The following is a 17,700-nucleotide window of genomic DNA, read 5'->3' on the forward strand; positions in this document are numbered from 1 at the left end:
GTCGTGTCCGACTCTGTGCAACCCCATAGATGGCACCCAACAGGCTCCTCCGTCCCTGGGATTCTCCAGTCAAGAATACTGGAGTGGGTTGCCATTTCCTTATCCATATTTGCCCTAGACTTATACAATGGGCATTCGGTGTCCACGACTTTTCAGTTTTGTCAACGTTCTAGGCTGATGTACTTCCTTCTTACTGTTTCTGTATGAACAACTTGACAAGGGTGGCACCCGTGATTTAGCTCCTCACTCTATCGCCATAGGCCTTATGCTGATAATCATGCTTTGCACACAATAGTGGCTCAATGTGTGAATGAACGCACGGGTGAATTTTCAGTTTGATTCCAAGAGCCGTTTAATTCTATGAGGTGCACCACCTAGGTTTTCATGACATTTAACTGGTACATTTTTCATACTGCTTTTTCATGCCTAAATCAATGATGTGTGTTATTTTCATTAGAGCCCAAATGGAATTAAAATATTTCCAATGATAGTTTTAAGCTTTTCAATGTATTCCCACAAAATATCACTCGATTCCTGGGTTTCATGGCCAGCTTGGTTGGTTAACTTTGTGTTCATGTGGCCTAAATTCCTAAACTCTCAGAGTTGCACTGGCTTTTAGAGATCCTATCTAAATTTGTATCATTTACAGATGACGAAGCTGACATGTTTGCATTCTTTACAGTTAGGGAATGAAGTAGGAGTTTGCACTCTCCTCAATCAAGATACTCTGTCTATATTCACAATATGTTTCTCAATACAAATATAGTATGACTATTTTGTGACTCTTCCTAGACTGATTGGTTCTAGAGGCAGAGAAGAGCTAAGAAGTAACCTGGGCTGCCTGCTTCGCTTCCAGTGATGCTATTCTCATTGTCAGGCAAGATGTACATCCTGAGGTTGCTTTTGGTCAGGGGAAAACAGAACAATAGTCATTTTCATAACCAACTGAGAAATTCCGTCTGTTCTGCTGACCGTGTTCATATTTTCTGACAAATCTTAAAATTGCCTTTATTTCAAGTTTGATCGCCAGTAGCTGTTAAAGCCATCACTTGTTTTTGCTGTGCCTGCAGCTCTGCTTTCCAAAATCTTTTCCACCATGGACGTCTTTCTAAATATTCTCATTACCTGGAAAAAAATAAAAGACTTAATAAGTTAGGAAATATGAAGGGATATTGCTGGAGTTAAAAAAAAAAGAGGCAGAATGGCTATGAAATTAGGAGAGCATAGCTTGGTTCTGTAAGATCCTGGTCTGAATCCTTTTAGCCTTATGAGTTTAGGAACATCAAGAACTCTGGAGACTTTGTCTCCCTATCTAATTCGTGTGGAAAGTGTGGAACAACAACTTTGTACCAAGCACATATTATTAAAAACCACTGTCTCTAGTGGTTCCTATTCAGAATCTTGTTTGGTCAGATAGCTTCTCATGAGTAACATCTCAAATAATGGCCAATATTTATTTAACACTTTATGACTTACAAAGTACTTTATTATTTTATCATTGTATTGTTGCTAATATTACTTAATGTTATTCTAGTATTAAAATAATTATTCTTTTACTTAAGTATTCTATTACTGAATAAAGAGTATATTATACAGATATGTATATAATATGTTAATATAGATATAATATTGGTTAGATATATCGTATATAAACCTAGAATGTATTCAATAATAGGATGTAGTAGAATGTGTAATGTATCATGGTCTATATTTACAGATAAAAAAGAGAATTTGTAGGAGAATAAAGGACTTTATGACACAAGTTTGCTTCTGAATAATGGACGAGATTCAAACTCATACTTTGAGACCCCTAAAGTCATGTTCTTTCTAAGACTATTAAGGTTCTGAACATTTGACATGATCGGAGTCAGAAAGGCTTGGCTTATCCACCTCCCACCTCTCTGTCTCCTCTTCCTCACAATATATTCTAGAAAGAACTTTGTTCCTTAAAAACATACAGCCTTAGGTTAGAAGAAGTTACATTTTAGGTGAGTGGTTTTCATTTCCCATTTAAAAATGTGAAATGCGATTTCTTATAAAACTCTGGAAGTTAAAGCTGGGGGATGGGATCACAATCTGCAGTGGTGTCTCCCACACCTCTGTCTGCTCACAACTTGATAAGAATCACCAAAGAGGATGTCTTCGTTTACCTAAAATTCTTTAGGAGAGAGAAACGTGACTGCCACTAGAAGTAAGGAAAGGCATTTGGGCTACACAAATCCTCTTTTAAACTCTGAAGCTAGTGGACAGTCTGTTGTATAAACAAGGAAAAGTTTTTATTGGTGCTTTTAATAGAGTCTTATCTAAATATCTAGAAGTTGTCAGCAAGTGTCAGCTGTTACCCCAGGTTAGATTTCAAGGCCCACAGCTCCCTTACGAGGCAAACAAGGATAACTGAAGTTTATTCTGTACTTCGAGCCCCCAAGCCTCCAGCAAACATTCTGCACAACACTTCTAGGACTAGCAGTAAATGTAGCAGTCATTGTCAAGATTAGGCTCAGATGTCTGCTCAAAGGGTTATTTATTTGAGCCAATAGCAAGAGACAGGGGAAGAAGCCATAGGATTGAATCAGATAGACCTGAGTATGAAACCCAGCCTCGACACTTAACTGTTATATAGGCCATCCAAGATAAGTACTTAACTTTTCTAAACTTTAGTTTTACTATCTACAAACAGTAAATTATAAATGTCTGCTTTGCAAGTCTGATGTGAGAAAAATGCACCCATCAAGTTAATTTAGGATAGTCAGTATTATTCCAGTTTTGGTTCATAGACTACCCAAAGGCATAAAGATCTATCTCTAGAAAGAGGTAGCATTTCCCCCACCAAATGTTTTCCTATTCTTTATATTCTAAGAAACTCAAGAATCCCTTTCTTTTTCCAGCTGTTGATGGAGGCAGAGTGACGTGTTCAGGTCTTTGTTGTATCCCTTATCTATTTGGGAGCCAGAATCTGTGAATTCAGGAGTGTGCATTCAGGAGTGTGAATTCAGGCTGTGTTTTACCTGCACACAACCATGTCCTCCTCTCAAACCAAGAGGACCAGATGTTGATATGGGAAAGAAGGCCATATTGCTATTCCCCAGGCAAGGGAACGATGTTATGCCACTGCTTGTAACAGTGAGTCTTCACATTTATAGAGGACGGATTTGACTTGTATTATGTCCTACGAAAGCTCACTATTATCTTCATTTTAGAGATAAGGAAACCGCAGAGAAGTAACTTGCCCATGATATGAAATTACATGAGCCAGTAATAGTATCCTGGCTTTTACCAGAAATCGTTAACTTTCTTATCCATCTCCAGCTTTGTTTCTGGTTCCCTCAGGCCCCTAGATGAAGCTCAGGCTCAGTTTGTACTAAAGGTGGAGCAGTCTGGTGGGGCAGCATCCAAACACCATGGGAATGGGGTGCTGTCTTTTGGACTTGCTTGTCGTCTTCTCAGGTCCCAGTACATGGGTTGCTGTAGGCTGTGGGGTCTTCAGACTGACCCTGACCATCAGGAGAAATAGGAGAGCACCAGGGCTGTGGTTATACTGCAGGTTCTTCATTAGGATCTGTCTGGCGATAACGTGTGCTTGTGAGTCACAATCTTTGTGGATTCTTTTTGTCAGTCCACATTGGGCTTCCCAGGTGGCGCCAATGGTAAAGAACCCTCCCTCCCATGCGGGAGATGCAAGAGACTCAAGTTCAGTCCCTAAATCCGGAAGATACCTTGGAGAAGGAAATGGCAACCCACTGTAGTATTCTTGCCTAGAGAATTGCACACGCAGAGGAGGCTGGCTGGCTACAGTCTGTGACTGACCGACTGAACACACACAGGCACGAAAGACACATTAGAAAAGCAGTCTCTATAATTTGTACTTGTATGTGTTTAATGTTCTCGGGGACAGGGCTTTAGAAAGCTGAATTTCTGAAGGCAGGCTGACTTGAAGGCCTCTCTCAAGGCCATGAGCTAATGCAGTACAGTGAAAAGAGCTTATCCTGAAAACTTAGAAACCTAACTTCTAGTCTCCTGCCTCTTCTGGTGAAATCACCTGATCTTTTTGCATCTGTTTTCTCAATTTCCAGTTGTGTGTTTGAACCAGATATTTTCAAACATCCCTTCCTTGTCTGAAATTGTTCTTTAACTTTTCTATGTAAGGAATTGATTGAAAGAGCTGGAGATCTCATTATGAAAAAAAGGTTAAGTTATGAATAGGAGCTATTTAAGGCAGCAAAGAAATAGAGCATCCCTTTCTAATAATGTCCATCCTTAAAAAAATAGAAAAAGCACCATTTTAATTTCTTTCTTTGCTGAGGATTAGACCCTTGCCTGACTTGGACAGTCATTATGGTAAAAGGGCTATAAAAATTAATGTTTTTCTCATTTTATTTGTCTTTTTATATTTTGTATATTTGTATAACATTTATTTATAATGTCACTTGTTACTATTACTTGCTTTCTTTGTGCTTCTTCCTTATTTTTTAAAGGCATAATTTACATGCAGGAAAAATACTCAGATCATGAGTATCTCCACTGGGGGCCTCTAAACTACTGATGAGGTTTGACAGTTGTACACATCACTCCAGGAAGTTTTCTAGTGACTCTCTCCAAACAATATCCACCTGCCACCCTCAGAGGCAACTAACTACCTCCCAACTTCTGTTGAAGTAAAAAATTCAGATAAATATAATCTGTCAGTCAGTCAGTCAGTTCAGTCACTCAGTCGTGTCCGACTCTTTGCAACCCCATGAATCGCAGGACGCCAGGCCTCCCTGTCTATCACCAACTCCCGGAGTTCACTCAGACTCACGTCCATCGAGTCAGTGATGCCATCCAGCTTTCTCATCCTCTGTCATCGCCTTCTCCTCCTGCCCCCAATCCCTCCCAGCATCAGAGTCTTTTCCAATGAGTCAACTCTTTGCATGAGGTGGCCAAAGTACTGGAGTTTCAGCTTTAGCATCATTCCTTCCAAAGAAATCCCAGGGCTGATCTCCTTTAGAATGGACTGATTGGATCTCCTTGCAGTCCAAGGGACTCTCAAGAGTCTTCTCTAACACCACAGTTCAAAAGCATCAATTCTTCGGCGCTCAGCCTTCTTCACAGTCCAACTCTCACATCCATACATGACCACTGGAATAACCAAAAATTCAGATAAATCTAATCATACCATGTTCATTTTTGTATCTGGCTTCTTCATTAGACATGTAGATTTTTGAGATTCATCCATTCATCCATGTTGTTGTAATATCAATCTTCTCCTTTTCCCTATAGAGCATATTCTGTTGTATGAACATACCCCCAGTTCCTTTATCCATTCTCCTCTTTTTTGGTTTGGTCATGAATTTATGTAAGTAGAAAAGATGGAGATATAAGTATTGAATCATTGGGTCAAATCCATCTTCTGTTCAGGCCCAAGAGCTTCCGGTGTTTGTCACCTGACACCAACCCAAACCAGCAGGCATACACCTCTGCTTCTCGTGGTAACAGTTTATTTCTTCCTTGTTCCCACTAGTGTGGAATATCTAACCTTCACTTTGCCTTACCACTTGGAATTCCGGAAATTGCTAATTGTAGAATTTTAAACACGATAGTGGAAGATCTTTGTGTCTGCTTATAGGCAGTTATTTTAAAGCCAGACTAAAAGACACGCACTTTATATAAACAGGAGGATTTTCTAAATTAGATTAAAGTGAAATGGCTAATAAATAAAATAGTACTTAAGAAAATAGAAAAAGAAATGACAAATCTCCAAGCAAATAAGTGGAAGAAGGCTGTCTCTAAGTATCTACTTAAATTACATCTTGTACATGAAGTAGAGATGCTGAGCTTGACAGACAGCAGTTGAATTGTCCTGAGAGTCCAGAGACCTGTGTTCAGACAGCTGCTCTGCCCCTCCTCAGGAATGTAACTAGCCACTTTATCTCCAAAATTCAATTTCTCCATCAGTAAAGTGGTCTGGTTGGACTGCATAATCCTTCGGCTCTTTGATTTTAGCTGTCCCATGGTTCTTTGCAGATCTTTTCTCTGGGCTCTAGATGGCTCAGCCTTATTAGTCAGTCCTGGGATTTCACTCTTGTACCTCTGTGGTGAAGTATCCAGAGCATCAATGTTCAAGAACTATCTCTTGTCCCTTTTCCTCTTCCATGTACCACATGTACCTTTTCTAGATTTGGAGCACAGAGAAGACATGTTGTCTGCAGCTTGCTGCAAGAAAGATTTCCCTAAAAAGTGTTGGGTCTTGAAGTTTTACCTATTTGTCAAGTTCTCAGTCAGTTCAGTTCAGTCACTTAGTTGTGCCCAACTCTTGGCAACCGCATAGACTGCAGCACACCAGGCTTCCCTGTCCTTCACCAACTCTCGGAGCTTGCTGAGACTCATGTCCATCGAGTTGGTGATGCCATCCAACCATCTCATCCTCTGTCATCCCCTTCTCCTCCTACCTCCCATCTTTCCCAGAATCAGGGTCTCTTCCAGTGAGTCAGTTTTTCACATCAGATGGCCAAAATATTGGAGTTTCAACTTCAGCATCAGTCCTTCCAATACATATTCAACTCTGATTTCCTTTAGGATTGACTCAAATACTATTAATTTGTAAGGCTGATCAGCGATATCATACTTTGTTGTGTTTTATATCATACTTCAGAACTACATTGTGGATTTGTCCTTTCTGTCTTTCTCCCAGAGAAAGAACCATTGTTCTTGATGGTGACTTCTTGACTTAAGTTTTTTTTTCTCCTGTTGGTAGTAATAGCTATGTCCTCTGAGTTTAGGTACCAGATAGTCAAAGTGCTGGCCTACCTACATTTCAGCTAGTCCTGGGCTTATGTTATTCACTTGGCAGTGTCTGTTTTACTTCTGAACACAGCTTAGTAAGACCTTTTCTTCTTCTCTTCACAATTCATAGAAACAAGGGGGGTCTTTGAAACACAGTCATCCTCCCTATGGGAAATGCTTTCTATGAATTTTTTTATTTCAAAGGCAAGCTTTGCTTCACTTTAAGAAATAGTATCTATCTTTAGATTGAAATAAACCAGAGGGAGTTGAACAGAAAAGGAGGATATTTTTCCAGTTTATCTCAAGTCCAAGTAATATAATTATTTTGGATACCAAGGGAGTTTAGAGGTTAATATATTTACCCATATATAGTGGAAATTTTCAAAATTCCATCTCTAAGCAAAAATGGATTTGGAAAGTATCTATCATTTTTATTAGCCATCTCGTTGGGTGTATTCTTTGCAATATATCAGACGAGAAAGAACATGGACTTGCAGAGTCAGAAAGGCTAATTTTCTGATCTTGGCCCAGCTATGTTCCAGTTGAACAACTTTGGAAAATCACTTAACCTCTTTAAGTTTTGGTATTTTTATCTGTAAATTGGGAATAATAGTCTCTATTTTTCAAGGTTGTTTTGAGGTTCTTAGATAATACATATAAAATTCATGGCACCTGAGGCATGAACCCAATAAAGGTGTTAATGCAATTACTTTGGAGTTGTCATTTCTGCTGCTTCTCATTATAATATCAAAATTAAAGCCCAGAGTTTTCATCTCTAACTTTGGAACTTCCAAAATGAAGTATAAATTTCCTGTGCATACTCACAGAGTCTGAGACCATTTAATTATTGCCTTACATCTTACCAAACTGTGATTAGATCCAGAAAATCATATCTTAATGGCCTCATGCACACCCTTTTTCAGTGGAGGACCGGGACCATTCTGATTAAATCTAAGTGACCACACTCTGTGTGCATTGCGGAGATAAGATGTCCTTATGGCTAAGGTCTCCTGATGGTGCTGCTCATGTTTAGACAGCCCAGAATCTAGAAATCATTGTCATGTCACTAGAAAATGTGGGGGAGGATGGTAAAAAGCTTGAGAGAGATTAAAGCTTTCAATAAGTTTGAGGGAGGATTAGTGAATTAACAACAACAACAACAAAATCCATACTATAAAGTAAATTTTCACTTGCAAAAGACACATCATTTATCTAGAATTTTGAAATGGTTCTCTCTTCGGGTTACTGTTTGGAGTGCTTGTGATTTGTTCTCCTTGATGGAACATGAGTGAGTGAGAAGCATATCTAAGCAGGTCTCAGAGCCAGTTTCTTTCATAAATTTCCCCGGGTATATATGCCACATATCCTTGACAAGAACACTGTTAAAGGAGACAGTGTGCTGTGGAATTCAGAGTAGTGACAGGGGAACCAAGAACTCTCACATTCTTTGTTTTTTTTTTTTTTTTTTTGTCAAAGACTGACTCAATGACCTTGGGACAAGTTGATTCAAACACAAGGTAAAGATCACTTCTGCCATGAGTTGAGAGCTCATCCCACAAAGATGCTACATGACTACAAAGTGTTTATTACTGTGCTTGCCTCAGATTAGGAAAATGGTTACAATTGCTGCCCACACTTCCAGGCTATTCCTTTTGTCTTCTAAACCCAACTTTTGTCTATGAATTATAGTCTTTACTAAACCAGAGGAGGGTTCACATTGTTAACCTCAACAAAACCAACTTAAAACGTTTTTTGCATTTGAGCTTTTATTAGCAAAATCACTCTTATTGTATTCCTGTTGTTTTGTATCAGGCACTGTACTGGAGATCCAAAAGATGGGTAAGACTTGGTCCCTTCTCAGGAAGTTCAAATAGGGTGAAAGAGATCAGCATACACAAAACCAGCATGCAGTGTAAAAATGCCACAAGAGTACACTTGTAGATATTTTATGGATGAAGAAAGAGGTGGCAGCCAATTCTGCCTGAGAAGGACTAACTCAGGGAAGGCTACAGAGAAGAGGGGCTCATCTGGCTGGAGTCTGATGTTGTCCAGATTGAGATAAAGTAGGATGATCCATATAAAGAGACACCAACAGGGATGTATAGGGCATGTTCAGAAGACAAAGCATCTGATTTGGCTGGAATGTAGGTTACAGAGGAAGAATGGCTGTGTCCAGCCATTCAAAGTTGCAAAGGCTCTTCTGATGCTGCAAGAGGTTGTATTTCTTGTGTTGGCAAAGGGGGCGGGGTGCGGAGTCTTTTTGTCGTTTCTAGGTAAGACAGAGATGGGATGTTGTCTACGCTTTAGAAATCCATTCTGACAGGTAACACAGGTGATCAAATTGAGTAGGGCAGAGGTCACACGCTGGCTGCTTTCACATCACATTCCAGCAGATGCATTTTATTGGATATACAAAAGATTTTTTTTTAAAGTTTTACCCAATTTCAAACTTTTAAAATTTTGGAAAAGTCACAGAAAAATCTAAATTTCTTACTTCTCCTAAAAATCAGAATTTCCAATTTCTGTCAAGCAACAATCAGCTAGAACTTAGAAGTATCTTCATCAGGGGCTGGGACATGCATTCTGCAATCTACCAGAATGTACTCCAGTTCATTTCTTACACCCAAAGCATGTCACTCACCAATGGTGTCTTTCTGGGTCTTGTATTTGAATATGAGATTTCTGGAGTAATGCAAACCTGGTGTCAGAAAGATCCTTGGTGGATGATATTATAGTTGGACTGCCAGGAATGATGAGAACCTGAATCGTGTGCAGGCAGTGGGATGGAGAGGAGGACAAGGATGGACTGACTGATTGCTTAGAAGTCAAAAGAATGAGAGAGACGGTGAGATCCAAGAAGACTCTCCAGTTTTTATCTTAGATGGTAACTGGGTAGGATTCCCATAAAATCAGAGACACAGGTGGAATAGAAGGCTTTGGAATGATGGCAGTGTATTCAGTGTGACCCTTTGCAGTTCAAGGCTTTGGAAAATATTGCTAAGTCTGTTGGACATAAACTTACAGGTAGGTAGCCTCTCTGGTATTGTGCTGAAAGAGGATAGCTTATCATTATGCCCCGAGCAGGCATGTACATTTTTTTTCATTGTCTGTGTTATACACTCTACCTTCAACTCTAGCAAGTTGTCAGGCAAATATTTGTCCTTGAAATCAAGAGAACAAGTAAGGAAATGGGGATGTACCAAATGCCTAAGAGACAGGTCATATAAAAATGCAGATTGAAAATGGGTTACAGACATTAGGTAGGATTTCTTAGGGCGCAAAAAAAAAAAAATGTGTTCATACAAGACATGAAGCAGGGCCTGGAGAGGGTAAGAGAAGTGAGGCTCCTGAGGAAGCAAAGTGAAGGAGATTCTCAGACACTCAGGATCCTAAATATGGGCACCTCCTTAAGTCCTGCTCCCTCTATGCCTCACTTCCTTCATCTTAGTTATGGCCCTGATAGGGAGATTTTGAAAATAAACATCATAAATATTTATGATCATAAATCATAAAATGTTATTCTCCATTCCATGAGAGTTCATGGGCATTGATTGCAATTAATCATTTGAGATGAATAATCTTGTCTAAGTCTCATGTATGTCTCCACCGAGGAGTGATACAAACTCTAGGTTTAGACCTATGGGTACTATTAAAGCCTTAAGTCTTGTCTCATGAGTTTCCAGGTGGGGCTGAAACTGGAATATCATTAGAATATTCAGCAATAGGCATTTGCTTGATAACTGTGTATCCTGGCATCCTACACCAGATGGATTCCTGTCTTCGAATACCTTCCACTGATAATAATGGAGCCTGCTTACAAATTTTGAAGAGTCAGTCACTAGCAGGTCAGGATGTCAGGCTGCTAAAGGAAAGAATTTGTTTGAAACATTAGGACTGGATTATTTATTTCCTTTAATAGCTTTATTGAAGAAAAATTAGTATACAAAGAACTGCACATATTTAAGATGTATAATTTGTTGTTTGGACATAAGAAAATACCCATGATATCATCATCACAGTCAAGGTAATAGATACATCCAATGAGTCCCAGTTTCCTCATGTCCCTTTTTTTTTTTTTTTGCCTTGCCTTGCTTTGTTTTTTTGTGGTAAGAACAATTAATATGATATCTGCCCTCTTAACAAATTTCAAAATAGTAGTACCACATTAAACTACAGGCATTTATGCTATAGAGCTGATCTCTAGAAACCCCCCTATTAGAATAACTAAAACTTTATACTCTTTGAATAACCACTTCCCATTTCCCTCTCTTCCCTGCTCCTGGCAACCACTATTATATTCTCCGCTTCTGAGATTTGACTATTTTAGATATTTTATGTAAGTGGAATCATGAGTATTGGTCCTTCTATGACTGATTAATTTCACTTAGCATGATGTCCTCCAAGTTTATGCATATTGGTGTGAATAGAAGGATTTTCTTCTTTTTAAGCCTGCATAATGTTCCATTGTATAGTGTATGTATGTGTGTGTATTTTCCCACATTTATTCCATTTATATATACATTTTTTTTTCCTTATCCATTCATTTGTCAGGGGACACTTGGATTGTTTCCGTATATGACCTATTGTGAATAGCGCTATAGTGGACATGGAAGAGCACTGGCTCTTTGAGATCCTGATTTCAATTTACAGTCTTTTCTATACAGCATCTCATCCAGTCATAGAGAAAGTGGTATAGACCTTAGGTGTTATCCAACCTCTTTCTACGTACATAAGAAAACTGAAGCAGAAAGAACATGGATAATAGCAGGATCACAAAGCAACTGTATTAGAATTAGGTTCAGCTGGAGTGACAGAAAGCAGTGATGCAAGAAGACAATGTCCATTTCTCTCTGTGGAGGGAAGTAGAAGCCCCAGGACAGTGGTAGGCGAGGACCTAGTCTCCTGATGGGCTCCTTGACCACACTCAGTTTGTGGCTTCTATTGGGGGACCCAGATGAGAGCTCCTGCATCTCAATGCACTGAAGCTAGACTACTTCCCTCTGAGCACACTTCCATTCCACCTTCAAGTCTTCAACCAAACTTACCTGCACAGAAAGCTGAAAGATGTACTTTTTATTCTGAGCAGCTATGTATCTAGCTAAAATTGGGAAGTTCTAAAGAAAGATGGGAAGAGCAGTTCTAGGACAATAACCATCAAGGCACACCACAAGCTAGGGACAGTTTCAGGACTAGTATTCTGTTTCCTGACTCTAGAATTTCCTCATAAGGGTGCGATCTTTAATTAAAGCCAATAGACCACTTTGAAGATACAAATTCATCATTTTATGTGTCCATACAACATGCAGTGTTCTCTTTTGCCCAAGATATTTTGTTTATTAATCCCTAGGTTTTGGAGATAGGAGTCAGGCAGACCCATGTTTAATTCCTGTGTGCCAGTTTATGACTTTGAGTGCATATGGGTTAAAAATACAAACTTCAGTTTTTTCTTCTTTAAAATAGTAATACTATTTTATTACTAGAATTGTTTTAAGAATTAAATGGGATAATATTCATAAAAAGACCTAGCCCAGTGCCAAGTAAGGAATATGTGTCTAGGGCTGTGATGTTAGTTCCCATCTCCTTTCTCCTTCCTTCCTCGGGTTTCCTCTGAGACCACTCAGTTTCCTAGGAAGTCTTCACAAGGAATCTAAATCCTTAACAGAACTTTTCTCCGGATACTCACAGTAGATTTGTTTAGATGCATTGTCAGTTCTTTTTTGCACTTTTCAGACAATCTTGAAAGATCACAAAGATCTGGCAGTGTCATAGAACTTTTTAAAAATTATGGATCCCTCAGCCTCGGCCCCAGAGATAATGATGAAATAGGTCTGAGAGTTGCCTGGGAATCTTTAGTTTTTAAAGCTATCAATGTGAAATGTTAGTTGCTCAATCATGTCTGACTCTTTGCAGTCCCGTGGACTGAGGCCCTCCAGGGTAATCTGTCTGTGGAGTTCTCCCGGCAAGAATACAGGAGTGGATTGCTATTCCTTTCTCCAGGGGATCTTTCCAACTCAGGGAGGAGTCTGTGCTATTGTGTTGTAGACAAATCAATACGGTAGTAGATTGGACTAGAGAGAAATGGGGAGACTGAGAGGCCAGTTAGTGGTTACCTGGATGAGAAATGATGGAATAATGAGGTAAAAAAAAGGGAGAGAGAATAATGGATGGAATTTTAAATATTTAGTGGGAAAAGTAATAGAACTTGGTGCCTGATGTGATGTAGGAAAAACATTTCTACTGATTTTGCTGTCAAATATCTTTTAATAGTAGCAAAACTGTAGCTCTTGAAATTTAACTTGAACTTACTGGTTTGAGGTAAAGGATGAGAGGAAAATATGTAAAACATGATCATTAATACTATTAAAAATTTTTGTAACAATAACCAAAATCCAACCAGAGAAAATGTAAAAGGGACAAAAGTCAAATCTTATTCTTAGCTTTAAAAATTGACTCTGCAAGTACATATGAGAATCATTTAATTTGACAGATGTTTATGTTAAAAAAAAAAAAGACTTATAAGGGAGACAATTTGACCCAAGATCAATAATAATAAATAGGACCATAGCAAAGTAAATGCACTCTTTGGCAGCACTTATATAAAAAGGAGTGTGCAGAAGAGGGGAGACAGTAGTTCCCAGAGTGGTGTGTTCATTCCTGAGCTCCACACATTGAAGGGAACTTGTGCAGAGGAGGGTGGTCAGAAAGGTAAGATGACAGAAATCATGTCCCATAAGTAATTGTTGAAGGAATCCAGGTGTTTATCATGATAAAGAGAAAAATAAAGGGAGGGACAACTTGTTCAGTACTCTAGGGCTGTTACATAGAAAAGGCAACAGACTTGTCCTGAGAGGGCGGAAGTAGGATTAATGAGGTAGCAGGTATTTAAATTGAAATAGTAAAGAATATTCTGACAATCATACCTACTGGTAGAATGGACACCTTCTAAGACAGTCTGCTGTGACCAGACATGACACAAGCAATCCCAGGGGCTGGACAAATGTTGATTGACTGAGGATGTTACAGAGGGAATTTATGGATCAGATTTACTGGGACAGATGGTCCCTAAGGTTATTCTCACTCTAATGTTACTCCATGTTGTATGTGAAGTTCTAGTCCCTTAATTTTTTTGATAGTACAATTAAATAGATAATTTGTCTTTATTAATTGATGCCAGCACTAAGAGAAAGCTGCTGTCTTTTCAAATATAGAGATGTTAAGAATAGTACTAGAAGCTTTTGAAGAAAAAGAATTCTATACATATATTCCTGTACCAATTTATTTTAGGCGATCACTGGGAATAACAATAGTTTGCCAAATTTGAAAAACATATTATACCCTATATGAAAGAGAGTTTATTTTGCTTTCATATGATTTGAGCATTATTGTTACTTAGAATGCCCTAGCTGAATAAACCTAACTGGCCTCATAAAGTCATAGGACATTAATTTATGTAGCCATGGTCTGAAAGTTAATATTCAGTTCATTCAAGTACTTACTCAATAAACAGTCTTTCCCATATTTCATTCACCCACTTTAGCACTAGAAACATAGCTCCAACTGTTATACTTGAAGAACTCATAATCAAATATGGAATCTCTGCTTAGGTTTCAGTTACTGTGACTACACACCTAACCACTCCAAAACTTATTGCTAAAAAGGACAATCATCATTTATTATCTCTCACAGTTTAGTGGATCAAGCATTTGATAGCCTCTCAACTAAGCGATTCTGGCTAGGAGTCCCTCACAAGATTCCTGGGTTTGAGTTCTTCCACAGACTTCCTCACCTGTATATCTGGTACCCAGCCTGGAAATACTTGAATAGCTATTCTGGAACAACTGGGATCCTTCAGGCATTCCCTCTGTCTATGTATAATCTCTTCAGGCAACTCAGGGCTACAAAAGTATGTGTCTCCAAAGAAAACCGTATGTTATTTTATGAGTAGCACTGGGTGTCATACAGCATCATTTCTACCACATTCCATTGTCCAGGAAGTTACAAATGTCCTCCCAGGCATCCTTGTTCCCCTGATGAACTGTTAGGACCACGTTAGAGGAAGAGTATATGTGTTGATGTCTTCACCTTTGGAAGGTGTGCTTTGTCATAGCATTTCCCATAGCACATAAACAGATCACACTCTACACAGAGTCCTTGCTATAATGAAACTATGAGCAATGCTGTTAAAGAACAGAAGTGTAGGGAGATGATCAATAAGGCAGGGTACATTCATATGCCCTGGGCCCTAAAAGGTGAGCCATCACATTTGTTAAGAAATGCTCCAGGCAGAAGCAACAATGGGTGTAAAAGTATGCAAGAGCAAGATGTGAAGTGTTAAACAGTTTGGATTGACAGGATCAGGACTCTGTTGGGGGAATGGTAGGGTACTTGCCAGAGAGGGGAGGAAAGACAATATCCTGAAGGGCCTTGAGTGTCGAGTTTAAAAGTTTGGCACTGGGGAGCAGTGACTGGCTTTAGAGCACAAGCTTATTGAATGATGCTCTTGTGTAATGTCTTCCATCCACATTCTTTCCTGCCTTTGATAGTAAACATATCATCTCTGTTAAAGTTTGCTTCCTAGATTAAACTGAACACAGACTCTAAACCATCAAATCATTTTAGATTTTTTTTTCCCACCACAAACAACTCTAGGATGGCATGCATTTGAACAAACTCAAAGTGATTTCACTCTTCTAATTTTCAGAGCTTTTGGCTAGATGCAGAGTGAGAAATTCATACCTTTTTCAAGTAGCGTGGGTTCTTTTTTCCTCCAATTCCTCTCATCCATCTGGTTCTCTGGAGGTCTTGGAATCCAGGAAAGTGTTAGTTCACTGTGCTGAAATCCAAAAAAGACTGCTAAACTGTGAAGAGAAAATTTGCATTCCAGAGACGCTGAAAGAGTTAGTCCACCACCGTTTTGCAGCAGCAAAAACATCTGTATTCTCTGTCCTTTTTGTCTTTCACCGTACAGAATGGAAAACCCTGTACTCATTATTTCTGCCACCCTTGCCTACTTAATGTAAACCACTTTTGGCACATTGAGGGTGGAAAGAGGAACCAAAATGTGGAATTATTTTATTTCTACTGTCAGAAAATATTACAGCCAAGATCCAGTTGAAGGGAAGCACGTCACTTCACCAGCTCCCCTTTGTACTCTTCAGGTCACGTTCTTGTCCACGGGGGCCAGAGCCCAGTGTTAGATACACAGACGTCCACCGTGCTCAACTCAGAAGGACACTGCATGGTCACAGTCATGATCTTGGCATGTCATCATGGCCTTTCTAAGCTTCGGTGCTGTCTTTTGTCTTCCACTGGCAGAAGTACAATTAGAAGGGCTTGTTTTCAACAGAAGCCAAATCATTGCCAAATCTATTCAACAGATCTCTAGAGAAATGAAGTTAGCTCATGGCCCTCTGGCTGTTCCCTTTGCCACTCCCAAGAGTTAAAGGCTTAAAGTTTTCTTTCTTTTGAAAGAGGAGCAATTTTGGTTCAAACAAGTTTTTCTGTCATCCCCAGAAGTGCAAGGAGAAACCTTCTGTGACCCTAGTTGTTTGGCTCAGACCACTTGTGGCTTGTTATAATTTAGGAAGTAATTGCAATTCATGAAGGCAGGTAGAAAATAAACATCTTGGCAGAGCTGAGTTTCAGGCAGCTCTGAACTGACACGTGAGCAGAATGGTATTGGGAGCATTTCTAGTCTCTGCTTGCAGTTCTTGATTCTAATGGATGATTCATAATGGATGTAATTCTGATCTGAAATGCACAGGTGGGCAGTCATGGCTGTGTATACTTGGAGCTAAAAACATCATCACTTAAAACGCAGTTTTAGTTTACCCCTGGATGGGTCAGTTACCCATGGAAGACAGATACTATAGTAAAAAAAAGTCTTATCCTACCTACCATATTGTGTAATTAACCTCAGATCATTTATATACTTGGAGAAATTTGTAGCACTGATTTTTCTGAGTGATACGCTCTTGCTGAGATAGAACCAAGGAACCCAAGAGTTGGAAGAGACCTTAGATGCTAGGTAGTTGAATGTCAGTTACTTTTTTTCATTCAACAAATACTTAAGTGTCTGTTATGTGTTAAGCACTGCTCCAAAGGCTGTGAATGCAGCTATGTATCAGATTGGTGGGGAGATAAGCACTATGTCAGCAACTGAATGCAGGAGGTGATGCCAGGTAGAGATAAGGAGTATGAAGAAAATAGCAGGATCATGAGATAGAGTCTGGCTTTGTAAAGGGGGCTGCTTACATACGGTGGTGATGGAAGGCCATCTGAGGATCATGGTAGAATTTCAAGTCTGGCTATGAGAATAGGTGTTATTGGATGACTCTGGAATATTCATTCCCAAACATTAATTTATTGATTTAATAAAATATTTATGTTTCTTCTATGTGCCAGTCATTTTTCAGTGAACTGGGAATGAAACAGTGGACAAGACAAGGAGCCTTGCCTTATTAAAACTTTTGCTCAGCCCTCTAAACAATCACAGAATTTCAAGGGACCAAGAAGTCTATGGAGAAGGCAATGGCACCCCACTCCAGTACTCTTGCCTGGAAACTCCCATGGATGTAGGAGCCTGGTAGGCTGCAGTTCATGGGGTCTGGAAAGTCAGACATGACTGAGCATGTCTTCACTTTCACTTTTCACTTTCATGCATTGGAGAAGGAAATGGCAACCCACTCCAGTGTTCTTGCCTGGAGAATCCCAGGGACGGGGGAGCCTGATGGGCTGCCGTCTGTGGGGTCGCATAGAGTCGGACACGACTGAAGTGACTTAGCAGCAGCAGCAAGAAGTCTATTAACCTAAGTTTCTTATTTTATGGGGCTTCCCTGGTGGCTCAGACAGTAATGAATCCTCCTGCAAGTTCAAGAGACCTGTGTTCCATCTCTGGGTCAGGAAGATCCTCTGGAGAAAGGAATGGCTACCCACTCCAGT

At 39.5% G+C, this 17,700-nt stretch overlaps 1 protein-coding gene and 1 long non-coding RNA gene across 41 annotated transcripts in view; one reads left to right on the forward strand and one right to left on the reverse strand.

Moving 5' to 3' along the window:
- The window catches only part of LPP (LIM domain containing preferred translocation partner in lipoma), a 760,918-nt gene that overhangs the window by 709,396 nt on the left and 33,822 nt on the right, over positions 1-17,700 (forward strand). The window lies entirely within an intron of this gene.
- LOC147379733 (uncharacterized) lies at positions 983-15,823 on the reverse strand. Its single transcript, XR_015163506.1, has 2 exons — positions 15,496-15,823; positions 983-1,125 (listed from the first exon to the last, which is right to left on the reverse strand). It is a non-coding gene; the product is annotated as an uncharacterized LOC147379733 (long non-coding RNA).

This window comes from Bos grunniens, chromosome 1 (assembly GCF_055505025.1).
Source record: "Bos grunniens cultivar Pamir isolate PY7600 chromosome 1, Bosgru_T2T1.0, whole genome shotgun sequence".
In the NCBI taxonomy this organism is placed as follows: Eukaryota; Metazoa; Chordata; class Mammalia; order Artiodactyla; family Bovidae; genus Bos; species Bos grunniens.